Raw genomic sequence first — 9,676 nt, 5'->3', positions numbered from 1 at the left:
TCATCCAGTCATACAGAGGATTTACGGAAAAGATGAGGATTACAATGAATTTTGGAAACAAGTGAGAGAGGCAAACTTTGCAAACGAGCTAAGTTGCCAAGCTAATCAGACAAATTGGGAAAAGGACATCAGGAATCCTCCCATAGTGGAATTTGAGGCAGGATCTCAAGTGGACTTGGATCTGCAATCTTACTGGGGAGATGGGGGCTCTGTTAGAACAATGGAGAGCAAACCTCATTCACTGAATACCTTACCTTCATACTTAGGAGAGTATGAAGCAAAATCCGAGATTAGAGCACTTCCCTCACGAAGAATCTCATCAGAAAAAGTCATGGACTCGCAAGGATTGATAGAGATCTTGTCAACACCAGTGACATGCACTATCACTCTAGCTGAGCTTTTGAGGCTAAGACCACATATGTGGACCACTGTAGGAAAATGCTTGGAGAAATTTGGGATAAAAGACCCAACATCGAGACTGCAAGAGGGTATACAAGAGCTGAGCAAACCACAAAAGAACGCTAAGCCTGTACCCTTAAACAAGGTCGGAGAGTATTGCGAAGGTGAAGAGGGGAATACAACCTTACCAGTTGAATTCCAAGGAGTGAACACGATGGCAATACTAGACAGCGGAGCTGGGGTAGCCATTGCTACAAAAGAAATCTGGAAAAAATGGGGGAAACCAGCAATAAGGAAGACTAGGTTGAAACTCCAATTAGCAGATGGACACATGGAGAAACCTATGGGGTTATTAGAGAAAGTCGTAGTGACTTCTTGCGGCATTGAATACGAACATACTTTTGCTATTGTCGATTTTGGCAAGGAGAATAACTATGATATCATACTGGGAAGACCATTCATGAGACAGTTGAAAATGGTCCAGGATTGGGGCTACGATCACATATACCTGAGAAATATGGAAACCACTACACGTGTGAACCTGAAAGACCATAGCTACAAAGATGTGAACCGAACACCGGTAGAGGAGTTTGATTCAGCTACTTTGGCGGGATCCGAATTTCCAGCTTGGTTAGGTAAGCCCAAGGAGTTATGGATGTGTGGAGCCTCGAAATGTGGAAGTCTGAGGCGAGAAGAATATGTTTTAGAAAGGGCTATCGAAGACGAAACTTATATAGGAGAACCCTTTCCAGAGGACACGCTTGAACCATTAGAATGGACACACATTCTAGCAACCCTAGATGTTTGTGCAATTCCGGATGGTCCCACAACAAAATTTTGCGACAAGGACGGGTACGACGTGGTTCCGTACTTCATGTTGAGAACTGTACTCGAAAAAGAAACTGAAAAGAACGATACACTGGAAAAGGAAGATGAAGAAGAGGTGTTTCACGACATTCCCGATCATCCAGAGTGGGGAAATGAAGCAGACAACGAGTCAACGGACAATTCAAGCGGAAAACGAAGAAACTATAACGGATGTCCGATTTTATGATTTTCCGAACCAAACTAAACAACGCCAGAAACGCTATAGAGCAAAGAGAAAAAAAAAGGGGGTTAGAACCAATCCGATGCCTAGAATAAGAGGAAAAAATCAATTCCTAATGCTAGTAAAGGCGGAAGATTGTGTTAAGGACAAGATTTCTGGAAGAATGAGAGGCAATGATCAAAAGAGCTTACGAAAAGACAAAAGAAGCTCAAGAAATCAAGTTCAAAGGAATGAAACGAAAACTGAAACAGAAAAATCAGAAAAGAACAAGCGCAACAGAGAACACACGGAGTCCAAGTTAGAACGTAGAAACAAGTACAGAGAGCTCAAGAAAACTCTGAAAGAAGTTTGGACGACAGAAATTGAGAGTGGAGAGGACGAAAACGCCAAAATCAAGGAAAACATGGATGTTCCCTCTCACTACAGGAAATTCACAATAGAGGATAGGAAGGTGGTATTAACCCAACCTATTCGAGAGAGAAGGGAGAACGAATCTTATGACGGACCGGAGGATGCAAAAAAAGTTGATTTAGCAGCTCCAGGTGAGACACCTAGACCGGTGTACATAGCCACAGATTTGTCTCCAGGCGAGGAAGAGAGACTTTTGAGTCTTCTCAGAGAGTACAGGGATGTGTTTGCATGGTCTTATAAGGACTTAAAGGGAGTTGACCCATCGATATGCCAACACACAATCCCACTAAACAAGATGCAAAGCCTAGCAGATAGAGACCATACACATATAATGATACGTTTGCTAAGCGAATCAAAGAAGAGATAGATAAGCTAATGAAAGCTGAATTCATATACGAGATTGAACACACCGATTGGGTATCTCCGATTGTGGTGGTACCCAAGAAGAACGGAAAACTCCGAGTGTGTGTCAACTTAAAGAAAGTGAATGCTGCAACAATCAGGGATAATTATCCCCTGCCGATAACTGATCATGTTCTAGAGCGTGTATCAGGGAAAACAGCATACTCCTTTCTTGATGGTTTTTCAGGATATAACCAGCTAGCCATAGCACCGGCAAATCAACATAAAACAGCTTTTGCAACGGAGTGGGGAATTTATGCTTATCGGGTTATGCCTTTTGGTCTAACCAATGCTCCCGCAACCTTCCAGAGGCTGATGACGCATGCTTTCAAAGAATACTTAAGGTTGTTTCTAGAAATATACATGGATGACTTATGTGTACATTCTCTTCTGAGAGATGAGCATCTAGAACACCTAAGAAAAGTATTTGAGAAATGTAGGACATATCGCATTTGTCTCAATCCTGAGAAATGTGTGTTTATGGTCCGACAGGGCAGAATTCTGGGACATATTGTCTCACAAAACGGAATATCCACGGATTTAGAGAAGATAAAAGTTATAGTGGATATGCCTAGACCAACCAATGCGAAACAAGTACAGAGCTTTATGGGACATTGCGGATATTATAGACGATTCATTTACATGTACGCTATAATAGGCCAACCACTTTACAGGCTAATAGTGAACTTTGAATGGACAGAGGAGTGTGAGGAATCATTCAAGAAATTGAAAGAGGCACTCATTACTGCTCCAGTCTTGAAATCACCAGATTGGGAGAAGATATTCCATGTGCATATAGATGCTTCGGCATATGCAATAGGATGCATTCTGGCTCAGCCAGAAGAAGGAAACATGGATTTTCCTATCTGTTACGCCAGTCGACAGCTCAACAATGCAGAGAAGAATTACACCACAACAGAGCGAGAAGGATTAGGAATGATATATGCTGTGAAGAAATTTCGGCATTATCTTCTAGCCAACAAGTTTGTGTTTTTTACGGATCACCAAGCCTTGCTCTACCTAGTGAATAAACCATGCAATACCGGGAGAATAGTGAGATGGTTCATTATCTTACTGGAATTCGACTTCACGGTAGTAGTAAAGAAAGGAAAAACACATCTTAGAGCTGATCATCTTTCGCGATTGACGAATGGAGAAGACCCTATAGGAGTAGATGACGACATGCCAGACGCGTACTTGTTCAACATAGAAATGATACCGAAGTGGTCTCAAAATGTCGTTAGCTATTAACCTATGGAGGAGAGTTTGATAGAAGAGAATACAACCAGAAACATATTGCTATTCAGCAATCCAAGAATCTTCAATTGGTTGCAGGAAGGTTGTATCAATTGGGAAATGATCATGTTTTACGACTATGCATCAATCCTGAGGAATATAATATATATCTGCGCGAAGCACATGTTCAGGAATGTGCATTTCATTGTTCAAGAAGGAACACATATAGGAATTTGTTACAATTGGGAGTCTATTGGCCAGGAATGAAAGAAAGCGTACATGAATATGTCACTGTATGTATTGTATGTTCATCAAAACCGCCAGCACAGTATTCGACATTATATCAGATAATGATCGCTCCGGAATGGAGTCAGTATATTGTTGAATATCTCACAAATAGAACTTTCCCAGAAGGAACGTCAAAAGCTCGTCAGAAATCTGTAGAGACAGAAGCTAGAGATTACGCTTTAATAGGAGATCAACTCTATAAGAGAGGTAAAGACAACCAGCTTAGGATTTGCGCATCAGAGTCTGAGTATGTGATAATCCTGGAGCAAGCTCATGGAGGAGTAGGTGGAGGCCATTTCTCAGGTGATAAGACAGCAAAACTTGTCTTAGCCGCAGGAATATGGTGGCCAACATTACATATGGACGCTGAGGAATACGTTAAACGGTGTGATGACTGTCAGCGGACCAAAGTACCACTTAAAAGAGATGATATGCCGCTTAGACCAATGATGGGGGCAAGAGCTTTTGCAAAATGGGGGATTGATTATGTCGGACCCATTTCACCTCCTGCATATAAGACTCATGCACAATACATCGTTGTGGCTACAGACTATCTAACAAAGTGGGTCGAAGCAAAGGCAACTCAAAAAGCAGATGCCAGGACCACGGCACAATTTCTATATGAATACGTCTTTGTACGATATGGATTGCCAATAGAAATTGTGAGTGATCGAGGCACACATTTTATAAATGAAGTGATAGAGATCCTTCTAGATGAATTCATGGTAATCCATAGGAAATCAGCCCCGTATCATCCACAAGCAAACGGACAAGCTGAAGCAACAAACAAAACCATATGCACGGTCCTTACGAAGATTGTATCTGAGTCGAGAACTGACTGGGACCAGAAGTTGCATTCAACATTATGGGCATATAGGGTAGCATATAAAACATCAATAGGAACGACCCCATATAACATGGTTTTTGGGCTAAATGCTATCTTACCAATAGAATTCTTGATTTCAACCTTAAGGGTGGCTAAGGATCTAGAGTGGACAGGGCACGAGCTTTCTGATAGAATAGATGACCTGGAAAAGCTAGACGAGCTTCGCCTAAAAGCAGTAGCTTCTATCTACGCTCAAAAAAGGCGACAAAAGGAATTTTTTGATAAGCATGTGCGGACTAAAGAGTTTAAGGTTGGGGACTATGTCCTAGTTTACACTCTGAAACAGCATGCTAAGAAGCTTAAAAAGCGAGGGATGGGACCTCTGGTGATTAAAGATCTATCACCAAGTGGAGCCGTCAAGCTTGCTACATTAGACGGAGAAGAAATGCCCAATTGGATTAGTGGATGCAGAGTGAAAAAGTATCTTTTGCCGCTAACCCAAGACATGCTTCTCAAAATACATCAAGAAAAGCTGCGTGTCCAGAAAAAGAAAAAGATTGTGGAGGAAGCGCAAGCCGAGGCGAAGGAAAGAATGGAGAAAAGAAGACTACTACGTCAGAAACAGCGCAATGAAGGAGCAATACGAATAAACGCAGTCAGTATAACAGAAATGGATAATGACAAAGAAGAACCCATCATTGAATGCAAAGTAGGAACCAACCAAATCAAAGCCAGAGCACTATTGGATTCAGGAGCTCAAACTAACCTACTTTCACTCAGTTTGTATAGACAATTGACAAATGACACTACATTACAAACTGCCAAGCAAGAGTTAAAGAGTTACTCTGAGAATTCAATCAAAACTGTCGGATGCACAGTTTTACATATACAGATTAACCAGTATGTGTATCCTCATATGTTTTACGTGGTTGAAGACCAAGCTACACAACATCCATTATTGCTAGGACAACCATGGCAGAAGCAATACAATGCAATGATTGACTGGAGTTCTAAATCAGTGCTTATCAAATACGAAGGTGAAAGTCAATCAGTTAAGTTCACCAAAGGAGCAGACCCAACTCCACAGGAAGAATCCAAGAACAAAGGTAAACAACAACCAGAGAAAAAGAAGAAGCAATGGCAACCAAAAGTTTCTATACAACCGGATTACTCTTCGACGAGGAATTCTCAACATTGGATAAGGAAGACAAGCAATAATATAACAGCTCAACCTTGGTAAAAAACGGAGTCAAAGTTGGTATGGAGACCAAAAAAGGTTGTGCCAGAGAACACAAAGGTGGAAAACAGAGTCTTCAATACCAGACAACAGAGTGATTCCAGACAATCAAGGACAGTGAAACAGATCTGGATTCCAAAGAAGTTCATGACGGCACAAAGCTATAGCAAGCAAATTTGGATCCCAAGGATTTGTAAACAGGAACTCCCTTCAGTACAATCCACGGAAACTCCTAGGTATTTCAAAACGAGGAAATCAACACAAAGAACAAAGCAGGTTTGGGTCGCAAAGAGTTTGTGGCAAGCACAAGCGAAGCGGAAGCAGATTTGGATTGTGAAAAAGAACAACAAGGTAAAGAAGAATCCATCTACTGATTCTACTACCACAGTGCCAAAACAAACCCAAAACCCGACCACCAATCCTTCAATCAAACAAAGAGCAACTTTATTGGAAAGACTGTTGTATCATCGCTCTACAATTGCATTGGGAATACAACTACAATGCTTCGCCCACAGACACTTCATAGTCGTCCAGGAGGACTCAGACTAGGAGGGGGGGAGGTATACAGGTGTACAGGAGCTACAAAGCAGCTACAAGCGAAAAAAACAAAGAAAAACAAAAATTATATTACAAGGGCAGTGTCTTACATGATTTTGCAATTTTTATGTTTGATTGCAAATATTGATAATATTTATGCCCTTATATACCTTGTTTTGCAACAAGAAGAGATCAAATGATGAATTTGGGTCTCTAGACGTGTAAATATCACTAAATAAGAGTGTTTTTGGAGCTAAAAAGTGGAAAAAAGTGGTAATCCAAGTCCAAAAATCACAAATAAGTGTATATTCATATGCACAGGGTTACCAGCTATTTATCGTGTATGGTTGGAATTTTTTGGCTTCAATTTGCTTTTTCTCCTTTATTTTTTATGATTTTCTTAATAAAAGTAAAAGAAAAATAAAAAAGCAGGTGAAACGAGATCAGAAAAAAGAATAAAATAGATGGTGATGATCCTAATGACAAGGGCAACCCATGGTAAAAATTGAGTACAATTCGGGAAAAGTTGCGGAAAGCCCGAAATGACAGAATTTTGGCAAAGTGGAAAGATTTCTCAGAAACAGGTCAAATGGAGTCCAAATTGAGAAATTTCAAATCCTAAAATGCATTTTACGACGAGATAGGAGTACATGTCAAATTTGGTAACAAGTGATCCGGGAAGTCCGAAGTTAAGTATTTTTCACATCACTTTCAAGCTCATTTCCACTATTACCTTCTTGGAGAGAGCAAAGAGCACACAGGAGCATCCAACCTTCTACAGCCTTCTACGACTGCTATGAGAGCTCAGAGGACACCAGACATGAGAGGTAGACTCGTTGCCATAAGCTTTTGATGCTTATCATTAACTTTTGTCGCGAAAACAGACCAAAACCAAGAAACAAGAGCAGACGGGGAATGCGGTAGAATGCTAGGTAGTGGCACAACCGCCTAACCAAACCTTGCAAGAACTTATAGGTGGGTTACCCTAGTATAGAAGATGGGTTTCTAACACTCAAAGCTCGAGAAAGAACGACTGGAAAAACCCTAGGTCAACAGAGCCTGCAAGAGGCAAACAGGAAAAAGTTGTCGAAACGACACAAAACTCCTTAGGAAGCTTAACAACATCGAGGGCAATGCAACCATGGAGTATCTCCAGGTTTGGACCACCAAAAGTGGGTCAAAACAACCGATTCGACGACAGACACACAAAGCGTCATTTTGGCATAACGGCTGAAATTGACGACCGAATGAAATGAAACTTCACAAGCAGCTTCAAATATACATGGATGACTTATGTTTGCAAGCAAAACCCAAAAGAAAGCTGATTCATTTACCGATGGTGAAAAAGACGCTTTCGGGCAACCAAAAGGAGAAAGATGGAGAACTGGGAGCCAAAGTCAAGTTCAACCAAATAGATGGCTTCACAACATATCCAATGAGTTGGAAATGCAACTCTCGAGAAGAAAAGTTGAAGAAATTCAACTCCAAGGCAAAAAGACGACTTCGGAGACTGAAATGCCTATAAGGGGGCTTTTTAGCTAAACTGATGACTTTTTAAGTTGAAAACTAGTTAGCAGGGCTTAGGGCACTAGCACAAAGCATTCTTTGCACAAAAAGACCAACATTTCAAGAAAAGACATCATACGCGTATGATGTCTCACAGCATGAATTTCACATCCATTTCAACATTTGAGTGCATAGCCTCATTCCACATGTTAATCACATCCTATGAACCAAGTATCATGAGAATTGGAGTTAGAAAACCCAAGGAAAACCAAAAAGATGCAAAGTAGGCCATAAAATTGATTTTTGGTCCTAATTTTGTCAAAATAACTCCAAACTCATTGAAACTTTGTAGGATTGTTGATTAACACATCTACAAGCTATCTGGAACCAAAAAGCACCATTTTGACACAAAAGACATCATACGTGTATGATGTCTATTTGCACTTACAGAGCCAAAACTGCTCATTTGTCATCATACATCCATTATATATATCTAATACATGCTACATATGAAATTTGGAACCATTTGGTCAAGAGGATCACCCCATTAGCCCAATTGAGGGAAAATCCTTCACCTAAAGCCTATTTTTGACCCAAATCCAACATACTCAAGTCCAAACCAAGATTTGAGTAGGGACAGTCCTTCACTAGTACATGGGGAGTCCACAGAACCAATCCCATGCAAAATTGATGAAAAAGACATCATACGCGTATGATGTCTCCAGAGCCATTTTTAGCCCAAAATCTATCCAAACTTCATAAATCCACTGAATAAGCCTATCTAAAGCCAAATCCAAGCTTATAGAGAAATTTGGTCCAAAAATACACTAAAAGACATCATACGCGTATGATGTCTCACTATGTAATTTTGGCACCTCAGGGCTTCAACCACCAAACAGAAGTGATCTACATGCCATTTGAAAGTGAACCACCAAGTTTTATCCAATTTGGATCATAAAATCCAAATCCCTTTCAAAATTTTGCCAAGAGCCGGAACTGGACTAAACTAGCCAAAACTTGACCAAATGGGATCCAAACTCAAATCCAATCATATGATAATCATGTATACACTATCAGCCACAAGCACAACCAATATGAAGTCATTTTGACACAAAAGACATCATACGCGTATGATGCCTCCAGCATGATTTTGAGCCCATTTGGCATATTTTTTCACCTACCTTGCATCCTTAGGCCCTGAATAGCTCATGTTTCAATTTTCAAGTCATTTGGATAGTTAAAAGCTTCATTTTGGCTTTCAGTACTAAAAAGACGCTAACTTCTGAAATTGGAGTTACAGGATCCATGGATTCCGCCAAGTCATCGGCAACGAAGAGAAAAAGACCGACAATCAAAGATGCTCTTGCAGAAGCGGAACCCTTTGACATTCCAGCAGAAACCCTCAAGCCAACCAAAACTTGGGTGGAGGAAGCAGTATTGGAGAAAGAGGGAATAAAGATCTACCAGGGGACTTTCAGAGATCCTCAAGGGCAAGCGGTGGATGTACCGATGATCCCACAGGAATTGGTAGATTATAGCAGGTCAGGAGACATCAGCAGGTACCTGGAAAGGGAAGACTTGCACAGTTTCTTCACCTCGAGACCATCAGGTGTGGATACAAGAAGAGTGTACGACTTGGCAACATCTATTCAGAAGGATGTAAAAGCCACATTGACAGCCATGGATGGAGAGAAGGTAGAAGTACAGATCACTCCACAGCTAATTGCAGACGCATTGAAGCTGCACAACAAAGGGAGCTCGGTCAGGGAAAGAAGAGAGGCCATAG

The sequence above is a fragment of the Adiantum capillus-veneris genome, chromosome 27 (assembly GCF_014529385.1).
Source record: "Adiantum capillus-veneris isolate H3 chromosome 27, ASM1452938v2, whole genome shotgun sequence".
Taxonomy (NCBI): Eukaryota; Viridiplantae; Streptophyta; class Polypodiopsida; order Polypodiales; family Pteridaceae; genus Adiantum; species Adiantum capillus-veneris.
This window is presented reverse-complemented; position numbering follows the sequence as displayed.